The sequence below is a fragment of the Octopus sinensis genome, linkage group LG14 (genome assembly GCF_006345805.1).
Source record: "Octopus sinensis linkage group LG14, ASM634580v1, whole genome shotgun sequence".
In the NCBI taxonomy this organism is placed as follows: Eukaryota; Metazoa; Mollusca; class Cephalopoda; order Octopoda; family Octopodidae; genus Octopus; species Octopus sinensis.
The window spans coordinates 30,797,485-30,811,444 of record NC_043010.1 but is presented as its reverse complement, the minus strand read 5'-3'; the positions used below and the strand labels follow the sequence as shown (position 1 = coordinate 30,811,444).

The 13,960-nt window shown below is 35.6% G+C and overlaps 1 protein-coding gene across 2 annotated transcripts in view; it reads right to left on the bottom strand.

The window, feature by feature from the left end:
• The window catches only part of LOC115219065, a 115,702-nt gene extending 103,751 nt beyond the window's left edge, over positions 1 to 11,951 (bottom strand). Inside the window, exon 1 of one of the 2 annotated variants that reach the window (XM_036508814.1) lies at positions 11,723 to 11,951. The gene's annotated coding sequence lies outside the window, so the exon portion shown is untranslated. The remainder of the gene's footprint in view (positions 1 to 11,722) is intronic. The other variant, XM_036508812.1, reaches the window with a different exon arrangement.
• Positions 11,952 to 13,960: the final 2,009 nt, after the last annotated feature.

The following is a 13,960-nucleotide window of genomic DNA, read 5'->3' as shown; positions in this document are numbered from 1 at the left end:
TGAGAACCCAGTTTCCACAAAAGCTGTTCGCCGGGAGCTGCACAAAGCCGGATTTCACGTGAGGGCTGCAATCAGAAAACCATTACTTTCAAAAACAAACGTTGCAATGCGTTTAGAGTGAAGTAAAAACCTACAGAATTGGAAGAATGTTATTTTCATGGACGGACGGGTCATCCTTTACCTTATTTCCGACCACCGGCCGTGTGTACGAGTGGAGATAGCCAAAATAAGCATTCGACCCAGATTGCTTTCTTCCAACTCTTAAATATGGAGGAAAATCTATGCTGATCTGGAGGGCTATATCTTGGAAATCTGCCGACCCAATGGTTTCCCTTCTTGGCAGAATTAATAGTCAAGACTATTTAAGCATTTTATCTGATCAAATTCATCCTATGTTTGCAGAACTGTTTCCGGAGGGAAACGCAATCTTTCAGGATGATAATGCACCAATTCACACAGCTAAAGTTGTTACTGAATAGCACGAGGAACATTCTAGTGAAGTTGAACATCTTATTTGGCCATCGCAGTCCCCAGATCTCAGTATTATTGAACATTTATGGTGCATTTTAGAAAAAGCAAATAAAGAGTCGATATCCTCCTCCATCATCACTACAAGACCTAAATACTGTTTTAGCTGAAGAATGGACAAAAATTCCTTTGGAAATAATTCAAACTTTGTACGAGTCCATACCTCGTAGTATTCAAACTGTTATTACTACCAAAGGTGGTCCTACCCCATATAAGAATGAATTTATTTGAAATTTTAAGGTGTTTCCTTTACTTTTTCCAATCCCTGTATTTCTAATCGCTATGTCTTTACTACCTCAGAAGAGATTCATCCTATAATAATTTTCAATTTATAAATTAATTATCTAAAGATTACTGAATTGAAACAGCTGCCAGAGATATTGTCATATTTTATAATAAATAATATTTTATTAATTACCTCTCAATTTTCTTCTTATTCTTTAAATTTGTAAATATATGAACCACAGTTTATACGGTTACCTTATAGCTGAACTTTCTCTGGATTGGTAACTAACCAGTATTTTCATTGGATTTATTATCCCTTAATGAGGTTTATACCACTACCTGAATGTATGCATGGGTCTATATATATATATATATATATATGCATATATACATAGGGATATGTACATACATATATACGTATACACATATGCATATATGGGCACAGGACGCCACGGAACGCAAACAACATAAAAAATGAAAACATGAGATACGAAATACAAATACATGAAATATGAACTTCTTTTTGCGACAAATGGAAAACCAGTCAAGCAACATAACGAACGACCGAGCAATATATATATTAGGGTGGTGCAAAATAACTTATCATTTCAAAAACTTGAAGATACTCTCTAATTTTATTTAATTATGTGCAAAATCTCAACATGCAAAATTTGAGCACAATTGAAGATATTTTAGAGGTCGCTACCATCCACTGAGCACTTCTATATTGATATTTTTCAGTTTGTATTTATTGTACATTTATACTCTTTTACTCTTTTACTTGTTTCAGTCATTTGACTGCGGCCATGCTGGAACACCGCCTTTAGTCCAGCAACTCGACCCCGGGACTTATTCTTTTGTAAGCCCAGTACTTATCCTATCGGTCTCTTTTGCCGAACCGCTAAGTAATGGGGACCTAAACACACCAGCATCGGTTGTCAAGCAATGCTAGGGGGACAAATACACATACGCATATATATTTATACATATATACGACGAGCTTCTTTCAGTTTCCGTCTACCAAATCCACTCACAAGGCTTTGGTCGGCCCGAGACTATAGTAGAATACACTTACCCAAGGTACCACGCAGTGGGACTGATTGTAGATTTCAGCAAAAATGGTGGTCAGCAACATACAGCAGTCATAACAGACTCTGAACTCCTTTCCGTAAACCTTCTCATCCCTTTTATTGCTATAGACGCCGTGGCCGAACATTCTAGAATCATTTCTTTGCTGTGACGCCACTGTGGAGGCCGCGTCAGTGTAATTGCGGCTGAGAATGCTTGTATAGAACTATAGCTGATGCCGAGTTGCATTCATGGAGTTGCATACGCGTCACAAAATAGATGTTTAGCTCGCAGGACATCCTATAGAGTCCTTCAGAGAAACCCAGGTTCCATCTAAGTGGGAAACATTAGCATTGTTTATGAACTACAAGAACAACAAAAAGCAACAGGTGAAAACAGCGGCTTTGTTGGCTGTGAGAGATGTTATGAAGGTGTGGGAATAGGCACGCATCCAAACAATGTTGAAATGTCATGCCGTGGAGAGAGTAAAGAAGGTTATCAACGAGTGGGAGAAACTAAAGAAGAACAGAAATACTAAGAAGCAATCACCTACAATACTTCAAAAACAAGAAAGCTGGGCAAACGACTTGGAAGATCTGTTTGACAGTGCGCATACAAGTGCTCTTGACATGACAAAAATACATGAAAATCGTGAGTTTTTGAAGCTTCAACGAAAAAAAGAAAAAAAGGGCAAAATGGCTGGAGGGGATAAAGTTTTTTCACGAATAGAAGAGATTGTTAGAGAAAAGGAAAGATTGCTTGAAAAGAAAAGAAAGAGGGAAAGCCGTTTTCGAAACAGCAGTGATCTCAAGCTCAAGTCCTACAAGTTTGAATCAAGATAGTTCATCATCAGAAGAAGAATTTGTTGCTGACCCTCAGCAGCCATCAACTTCGAGACAAAGTAGATCAAAGTCTAAGAGTGCAAAGCTTGTGGATTCTTCAATGTTTGTATCTCTTGATGCTGCAAAAGTAAGTGATAGGGCTGCTTCGACAATCTTGATGCCAACAATCAATACTCTTGAGCAAGACCCAGAAGAATACAGTTATTTATCGAAACGGAGAGCAAGACAAAGGAACCGAAAGACAAAGGCAGAAAATTTGAAGCAGGATTTTGAAACAAATTGCCCTTTCGAAATACAGCGGGACGGCAAACTAATAAAAGATATTACTGGTCATGAAAATGTTGAACGACTGCCAGTTCCAATTTCCGGCCAAGGAGTTGATCACCTTGGTATTCCCAAACTTGCCAGAGGAACTGATCAAAACAATGCAGATGCTGTCCATCAGTCAGTACTGGAGTGGAATATATTTGACCAAGTGAAGGGCATGTGTTTTGACACCACTGCCTCCAACACAGGTTTGAAGAGTATGTTTGTATGTTACTAGAGCAAAGATTGGATAAAGATATGCTGTGGCTGGCTTGCCGACATCATATTTTCGAAATTGTGTTAAAAGCTGCAGTTTCTGTCTCCTTGCCATCTTCTACTGGCCCTGACATACAACTGTTCAAGAGATTCAAAGCAAAGTGGTTGGAAATTGACAAGAACAATTAACAAACAACAACAGATGACCTAAACATTGCAGAGAAAATCTCAGATGCTGAAGAAATCATTTAATTTGCTCAAGCTCAACTTGATGAACAGCACTCAATACGTTTTTGAGACATTTGTAGTACCTTACTGAGGAGCTTGTGACGCTTGCATTCTTTGATTCAGCTGTTTCGCATGAGACAAAAAGCAAAATGAAACATGCTGTGCAGAAACCCGTTGACTCAAAACCGAGTAAACGAGCATCACTAAATCTTGAATCAGCTGGGGAGAAGCAACTGCAGGATTTCGTTACTGCCAGCACAAAAAGATTCTTTGAAATCCTAGAGGTGCCTTGCACTTTTCCTGAAAAAGATGCTGAAGAATGGAATGATGATGAAAGTTATGCGGATGCAAGAGATATCGCATATGGACTCAGTAGTAAGTAAACGACATTACGGAAAGAGGTGTACGACTGATGGTGGAATACAACAAACTGATAACCAATGATGGAGAGCAGAAACAATACCTTCTTCAAATTGTTAAAAGTGACAGGTCATCACTCGTAAACAAAAACAAGAGAATATTACTCTTGCTTAACAAAAAACAAAAATAAAATTACATAAGTGGTTATGAGACGCCCTGAGGAAACTTCCACATAAAAAAATTCACGCCCAATACACTGTACCTCACTACGTACTAAGCCTAAAATGTCATCGTTTTTCTTCGAACTAGGTTAACTAGGTACTTATTAAACCAGGCGAAAATATTAACAAAACAATATTTTTGAGCACAAACTGATATACATTTATTTTTAAAGCTTGGTAGCAACCTCTAATTTTCTCTTTCAACCCCAAATTTCGCATACAATGCTTCTTTTAGGAATATGAATAAAATAGGAGGGTGTCTCCCTGAAAATTAAAAAAAAACAACAATTTTTGCCCCCTGTTTTGCACCAACCTAATATATATATATATATATATATTATATATATATATATATATATATATATATATATATATATATAATATATATATATATATATGTATGTATATATATGCACACATATACGTACCTGCAAGTCTTCAGGTGTGAGGGTTCGGGAGTATTGCTCTCAAAACCACTCGTCTGAATATTTTCAGGTCCACAGCTGATACAGAAACAATTGTAGTAATTTTGATTGAGGCCTGTTCATTGCATCTCCTTGTATTACAATACAGTGTCACAAATTCCTCTCCCTTTTTTTTCTATTTGCTTCTATCTAGAAGTCAAAGGAAATGATCAACATTTCCTTCAAACTTTGCTTTTATGACTTGGTCATCAATGTTTTGAAACTTATCTATTTGATATTAATGTATCTTGTAAATATAGAATCTTTTAAACATGTTTTTCTACTTCGCAATTTAAAATTTTTACCGCTCACAAACAAAAACTATTGTTGAAACTAGTTTGATATGTAAGTAAATAAAATTATATAAAAGCAATTAGAAATTATTAAAATTCAGGTGCATTTTCAACAACAAATTTTCCTATATATATAATATATATATATAAAATCACATTAGCTACAATAGCGACAACATGGGTTTTTTCCATCTTCTTGCTCTGTTAAAGTATTTGAGAAAAATTATATAATAATGTGTCCAACTGATTAAAATTTTATTTATTTGTGAGGCTGATTATTTCATTGTTCAATTAAATGCTTTTGCTTGAAACAGTCTTACTGCATCACTTCTTGATATCCTGTTGCTTATTTTGATTTTATTCACCTTACTTCGAGCTGTGCAGATAATACTGGACTGACTTGGTGCTTCAACTTAAGTACCTAATTCAACTGAATCTCAATATTTCTTATACATATATATATATATATATATATATATATATATATTATATATATATATATATATATATATATAATATATATATATATATATATGTATGTATATATATATATATACCACTTATTAATCTGAGCGGAGGCAATGTGAGCAGTAACTAAAGGAACATTACTAAAATCCACACAGAAAGATCAAACACATACATATATTCATTTATATCTACAGAACAGATGTTTAAAAATATAATAATATATGAATGAATATACATCATATTATATATATGAATATATAAGAATCAGTGTTGCATACAAAACACATTGAATTTACGCTTAAAACCATTAAACATTTGGGATAATAAAACATACAAGGACATATTAAAATGCCGTATTAAAATTCCAGAAAAAATACAGAAAAAATAAATATACAAGATTACAAAATTGTTCATCTACGGGGCGTTTCGGAAACGCGCCAATTAATATGATACATTTCATATATTCGAAACTGACACTCCCCTCATCAGGATGTTTTTTTACACGCAATACAGAATACATGGAAACAAATTACATATGTAATTGTACATTTTTTTTCCATGATCTCTAAATACCTCTAAATACCATGATCTCTAAATACCTCTAAATACCATGATCTCTAAATACCTCGACCGTGTCCTTGCGCCCCTAATGTCTTCCCTCCCCTCCCCTTCCTTATCCACGACACTAACCATGCTCTCTGTCTCTTTTATTGTTTCTCCTTCCCGACTGACCCCTCTAAACTTCTCTTCACTCTTGATATCTTGAGTCTATATACGGTGATCCCACACAACGAAGGACTTCTTGCTCTTAAACACTTTCTGGGCCTTCGCCCAATCCCCAACCTGACTCCTTCACTCTTCGTGTGGCCGAACTTGTTCTCTCCCTCAACTGCTTCTCTTTCGCGGTGGATTTTTACCAACATAATTCTTTGTCATTTATTTTATTTTATTTTCAGTTTTATTTATATATAGGAATTTCCTCTTACATAATGTTTATTTTCCTAATAATTCTTTTGTCCCCTTAAGCATGTTTCTTAGCATATTTACTTCCTGTTTCTCTAACGGAACGCTGTATGTCTGAAATTTTAAATTTTTTCCTATCCAATAGTTTATCATTGTCGCTTTTTACTTTAAAGGCTTGAACTAAATTTTCTTAAGGGATATAAGGATATATTATGTATTTTGATATTTTCCCTTTCTATCTTATTCTAGATTTGCTACTTATTTATTTATTTAAATTAAATTTTATTTCATTATTATTATAAACATAAACATTCAGTTATTATTATTATTATATTTAGAAATTATTTATTCATTTCTTATAACTTCAGTTAATATATAATTGCCACGGTTTGCTTCTACTCAACTTAAATCCTATAACTTAAAATTCTTTGTATTGCAGTATTATAGATCAGTATGATATTATATGGCATTATTATATATTCATATAAACATGCGTATTTCTTCTTTTTCTTTTCCTTTTTCTCCTTCTCAATACCCTATAGTATTATATTAATCTCTTCTTTTCTTTCTTTAAGACACAAAATATGCACTAGCTTCTTCCCATATTTTGGATTGAGTCCTTCTACAACTGGCTCTTTTTGTATATATGCTATCAGTTAACGGTTTATAGCCGTTATCTCAACATGTACAGGGGTTAGACAAAATAATGGAAACACCTAGCATCATAGCATCATAATTGTGAAATATCTATAAAACTATCAAAAGCTTATTTTATTTTATTTTTTTTTATTATTAGTGTTGCTTAATATGTTTTGCTAAAATTGCTGTTTCTTTTCAGATATCATCAGAGAAAGGTAATTAAAATTCATTAAAATGACAGATCTATCGGACTTTCAAAGAGGTCAAATTGTTGGTGCTCGAATGGCAGGCGCTAACGTCACGAAAACAGCCGAAATGTTTGGTGTATCGAAAGTAATGACAGCCTTTGAGAAGAGGGAAAAACCTCATCGAAACAGAACTCCGGAAAAAAATCAAAACTTTCAGATAGGGACCGTCGGACTCTTACGCGAATTATTAGAAAGGATCACAAAATTATAGTTCCTAAAATTACTGCAGAGCTTAATGACCATCTTGAGAACCCAGTTTCCACAAAAGCTGTTTACCGGGAGCTGCACAAAGCCGGATTTCACGTGAGGGCTGCAATCAGAAAACCATTACTTTCAAAAACAAACGTTGCAATGCGTTTAGAGTGAAGTAAAAACCTACAGAATTGGTCCCTAGAGCAGTGGAAGAATGTTATTTTCATGGACGGACGGGTCATCCTTTACCTTATTTCCGACCACCGGCCGTGTGTACGAGTGGAGACAGCCAAAATAAGCATTTGACCCAGATTGCTTTCTTCCAACTCTTAAAAATGGAGGAAAATCTATGATGATCTGGAGGGCTATATCTTGGAAATCTGCCGACCCAATGGTTTCCCTTCATGGCAGAATTAATAGTCAAGACTATTTAAGCATTTTATCTGATCAAATTCATCCTATGTTTGCAGAACTGTTTCCGGAAGGAAACGCAATCTTTCAGGATGATAATGCACCAATTCACACAGCTAAAATTGTTACTGAATAGCACGAGGAACATTCTAGTGAAGTTGAACATCTTATTTGGCCATCGCAGTCCCCAGATCTCAGTATTATTGAACATTTATGGTGCATTTTAGAAAAAGCAAATAAAGAGTCGATATCCTCCTCCATCATCACTACAAGACCTAAATACTGTTTTAGCTGAAGAATGGACAAAAATTCCTTTAGAAACAATTCAAACTTTGTACGAGTCCATACCTCGTAGTATTCAAACTGTTATTACTACCAAAGGTGGTCCTACCCCATATTAGAATAAATTTGTTTGAAATTGTAAGGTGTTACCTTTACTTTTTCCAATCCCTGTATTTCTAATCGCTATGTCTTTACTACCTCAGAAGAGATTCATCCTATAATAATTTTAAATTAAATTAATTATCTAAAGATTACTGAATTGAAACAGCTGTCAGAGATATTGTCATATTTTATAATAAATAATATTTTATTAATTACCTCTCAATTTTCTTCTTATTCTTTAAATTTGTAAATATATGAACCACGGTTTATACGGTTACCTTATAGCTGAACTTTCTCTGGATTGGTAACTAACCAGTATTTTCATTGGATTTATTATCCCTTAATGAGGTTTATACCACTACCTGAATGTATGCATGGGTATATATATATATATAATATATATATATATATATATATATATATATATATATATATATATGCATATATACATAGGGATATGTACATACATATATACGTATACACATATGCATATGTGGGCACAGGACGTCACTGGACGTAAACAACATAAAAAACGAAAACATGAGATACGAAATACAAGTACATGGAATATGAACTTCTTTTTGCGACAACGAAAGAAACAAATGGAAAACAAGACAAGCAACATAACGAACGACCGAGCAATATATATATTAGGGTGGTGCAAAATAACTTATCATTTCAAAAACTTGAAGATACTCTCTAATTTCAGCACAAATGAAGATATTTTAGAGGTCGCTACCATCCACTGAACATTTTGTATACTGTTATTTTTCAATTTGCATTTATTGTACATTTATATTGTAGAATTCAGCAAAAATGGTGATCAGCAACGTATAGCAGTCATAACAGACTCTGAACCCCTTTCCGTAAACCTTCTCATCCCTTTTATTGCTATAGACGCCGTGGCCGAACATTCTAGAATCATTTCTTTGCTGTGACGCCACTGTGGAGGCCGCGTCAGTGTAAGTGCGGCGTCACTGACTCAGTATCTTTGCTGCCTTCGCTGAGAATGGTTGTATAGAACTATAGCTGTTGCTGAGTTGCATTCATGGAGTAGCATACGCGTCACAAAACAGTTGTTTGGCTCATAGGACATCCTATGGAGTCCTTCAGATAAACCCAGCTTCCATCTTAGAGGGAAACATTAGCATTGTTTATGAACTACAAGAACAACAAAAAGCAACAGGTGAAAACAGCGGCTTTGTTGGCCGTGTGAGATGTTATGGAGGTGTGGGAAAGCCACGCGTCCAAGCAGCGTTGAAATGTCATGTCGTGGAGAGAGTAAAGAAGCTTATCAACGAGTGGGAGAATCTAAAGAAGAACAGAAATACTAAGAAGCAATCACCTACAATACTTCAAAAACAAGAGAGCTGGCAAAATGACTTAGAAGATCTGTTTGACATTACACATATAAGTGCTCTTGACATGGTAAAAATAGATGAAAATCGTGAATGTTTGAAGCTGCAACGACAAAAAAAAAAAAAAGGGCAAAATGGCTGGAGGGGATAAAGTTTTTTCACGAATGGAAGAGATTGTTAGAGAAAAGGAATGATTGCTTGAAAAGAAAAGAAAGAGGGAAAGAGCCAGCCGTTTTCGAAACAGAAGTGATCTCAAGCTCAAGTCCTTCAAGTTTGAATCAAGATAGTTCAACATCAGAAGAAGAATTTGTTGCTCTTGCTTCACAAAAAACAAAAGTAAACTTACATAAGTGGTTATGATAGCCCACTGGGGAAACTTCCACATAAAAAAGTTAACGCCCAATACGCCGTACCTAACTACGTACTAAGCCTAGAATATCATCGTTTTTCTTCAAACTAGGTTTACTAGGTACATATCAAACCAGGCGAAAATATCAACAAAACAATATTTTTGAGCACAAACTGATATACATTTATTTTTAAAGTTTGGTAGCAACCTCTAATTTTCTCTCTTTCAACCCCAAATTCGCATACAATGCTATCTTAGGCATATCAATAAAATAGGAGGGTGTTTCCCTGAAAATTGAAAAAAAACAATTTTTACCCCCTTTTTTACGCCAACCTAATATATATATATATATATATATATATATATATATATATATATATAATATATATATATATATATATATATATGTACCTGCAAGTCTTCAGGTGTGAGGGTTCAGGAGTATTGTTCTCAAAACCACTTGCCTGAAGATATGCAGGTCCACAGCTGATACAGAAACAATTGTAGTAATTTTGATTGAGGCCTGTTCATTGCATCTTCTTGTATTACAATACAGTGTCACAAATTCCTCTCCCTTTTTTTTTCTATTTGCTTCTATCTAGAAGTCAAAGGAAATGATTACCATTTCCTTCAAACTTTGCTTTTGTCACTTGGTCATCAATGATTTGAAACTTATCTATTTTCTATTACATTTTAGACAAATTCAGTGCTGAGTTGCTGAAACAAATATCGTTATAATATTTTGCTCAGTACCACAGATTTGCTTATCATTTGTTTGATCTCAACTAACTGAGCATGTCCCTTAGTGGCTGACAATATGTACATCTCTGATAGTGAGCAGGAGTTACGGGGAAGCATCAGAGCCATGAGTTGAGAGGGATTATTCGGGGTTTGAATAAAAGTAACAAAAGCAAAGTTTGAAGGAAATATTAGTCTTCTTTCATTCTTTCTAGGGGTAAGCAAATAGGAAATGATAGTTGGTACCCATGGACAAACATCGTGTTACACATTGTAAATATTTTTGTATGAATTCTACGGATATTAATGGATTTCCGCATGGATATCCAGTAAAAAGATAATTCCTGTAACGTGATAGCATATAGTTGTCAATACCAGTAGAGGAGATTTGTGGAGCATAGTATAAGATTAACCAGATGAAATCAAATTATATGTGTGGGTATGTCTGTGTGTGTGTGTATGTGTGTGCGCGTGTGTGTGCGTGTGTGTACATATTTATGTGTGTGTGCGCTCATGCACAAATAGATATTTATGTTGTGTATTTAACGAAACGTGTATAAAATAAAAGCTGTTCCCCAAATATCGATTATATATTTATATCATTCAACTACAGTAGTAGCTGAATGATATTTTTAAAGCCGCAATTTATTCACACGCAACATCTTTCAGACTTTGTCGCTAATTCAGTTCTTAAGCAAATTGAAAGTAATAACTTGTCCTGAACTTTTCCAGGTTTATAATCTTAAGAATATTATTTCTCTTGCTCGCATTTTCCATGTAATATGTGTGTGTTCTCTACTTATTCAAGGTACAGGCGTAAAAAGTTTGTTTCTCAACTACATGATTCCAGGTTCAGTCTCACTGCGCGGTACCTTGGGTAAGTGTCTTCTACTCAAGACCTGCCGACCAAAGCCTTGAGAGCTGATGCAGTAGACGAAAATTGAGAGAAACCCGTAATTTCTACAAACCTGCCTCAATTGGATTTAAAACAATTACCAAATATTTTTTTTTTAAATATAAAAATATAAACAAACAATTGCACAATGTAAGATAATCACATTTCAACAAAACATATGGCATTACAAACACAACAACAACAGCAGCAACAACAATTATTTTGTTTAGTGTAACTGTTTTTGGATCCAGTTCCATATAATATTATACCGTTACTGGTTTGTTGCTAAAACAGAAAATGGAAGTGGGAATATGTCAAACACCAACCTCGTTGTTTAGCCCTGCACAGCGTAGATATTCCAAAGTATCCAATAACAGTCCCTGTTTGGAATAATATTTCTTATGAAAATTAATTCCTTTAGTTTACACTTGAAAAGCAGTAAGAATTATCGAAGTATTTTGGGACGTCTAAACGGTGGTGAGTATGTAATTGGTGTTTCTTTCACTGTGACTTCTACTAATTTTATCTCGATCTATTTTACCCTCCCCACCTTTCCCTTCCCGCTCCTTTCACTTCTCTCTCTCTCTCTCTTCCTCTCCCTCTCTCAATATTTTTCTCTCAGTCTATTTTGTTCCTCTGTCACTCGCTGTTTCTCACTTGCTCTCCTTTTTATGCCGCTCACTCCTGCTGCTATCAGCTGCGCCTTTCAGTCAGTTATTGTTTCGTAAACGTCACACTAACCACGTGCCCAATATTTTCCTTTGTTGACGTATTTTTGGTCCAGATGGAGGATATGTAATCGGAACCCTCCCCACCCCCACTTAATTTTTCTTTTTACGGAAACCAACGTTTTAGACTATGGAGATTCCGATTCTGAAAAAATAAAAAATTCCAAAAATCGCAACTTCAAAATGTCAATTTCCACACATCCCTCACCATTTTTTCACTTTTTCCGGATATTTTTTTGGTGAGATACGTACAATACAGAGATACGATTCTGAAAAAAATTGTTTGTAAAATTTCAATTTTTCAAAAAAGAAAAAGAAAATTATCCCCCCCTCCCTCAAGCAGGGTATTTACATGCTAGAAATAACAGCCAAATCTCACAAAACTGCGATAATATAATGAAAGAAATGTGTAATCAATATACTCACCTTTCTGCAAAGATTTCTTTCAGAGTAATTTCCCACAGTAATATGAAATGAAAGGGGTTTTTGGGGGGGGGGGTTAAGTTACAAAAGAATATGAATTTTGTCGAGAAGTGTAGTGTTGGGGGAAGCCGCGCTGGTGGAGTTTAGCGGGGATAACCTTCCGCAATGTGTTCGAGAAATGTATAGAAATATCTGGAGGTTTTTCTTCGCAGTAAATCCATACATTTCTCGATACATTGTTTCATAGCCGTCTTTTGATACGGGACCAATAGGCCTCAATGTGGTCGTGCAACTGCCAGTTTCAGGGTCGACAAAATTCTTTGAATGGTTAACCGTTCTGTGATTGTAACCTAGCTGTTGTAAGTTCCTATAGCTGGCCCATTTATCTGTATGTATTTTAGTACCGGGTAACACATTTTCAATTATAACAGCTTCTAGTGTTGCTGCGCTTCTGTCGGGTACACGTTGCAGAAATCCTTTTTTCACTGTAGTGTCATAGCACCCGACAACCCACGTTTGATGGCCTATTCTCCCTACGTCGCTCTTCCTTTTAAAGAGCAAGCTCTCATCTATTTCTACCCCATGACCTGGAGCACCGAGCAGAGTTTTGTCTCGAAGCATCTTCTCCGAATACACTTCTCGACAAAATTCATACCACGGGGTCGCGGTTTTGTTATCTACTCCGGTATATAAAGCCGCAGAAGATATAGGTGCCTCGAACACGAAATGGAAGACAATGTGAAATTTTTTTCTGTAAGGACAATTTTGACAAAGACTATAAGTCTTTGTCTTTATAGAAATATTCTTCTTACAATTTCCGCACCGCCACACAAATACATCCACCGATCTGGCCGATGTCTTCACAGTCATAAAGTGTGTGCAAACGCACGTTTTACTAGAGGCAATAATGCCGTTGGTTTTCAAAAACTCCATTCTTCTCTCTGGAGCAAGCTGCTTCAATACTTCTTTAAGAGCTATGACACCACTGTGAAGAAAGGATTTCTACAGCGTGTACCCGACAGAAGCACAGCAACACTAGAAGCTGTTATAATTGAAAATGCGTTACCCGGTACTATAATACATACAGATAAATGGGCCAGCTAAAGGAACTTACAACAGATGGGTTACATTCACAGAACGGTTAACCATTCATAGAATTTTGTCGACCCTGAAACTGGCAGTTGCACGAACCACATTGAGGCCTATTGGTCCCGTATCAAAAGACGACTAAAGTATGTGACTGGATCATTGGGCGACATGAAATGGTCCCGCGTCGATGAAACAATGTATCGAGAAATGTATGGATTTACTGCGAAGAAAAACTTCCAGATATTTCTATACATTTCTCGAACACATTGCGGAAGGTTGTCCCCGCTAAACTCCATCAGCGCGGCTTCCCTGAACACCACACTT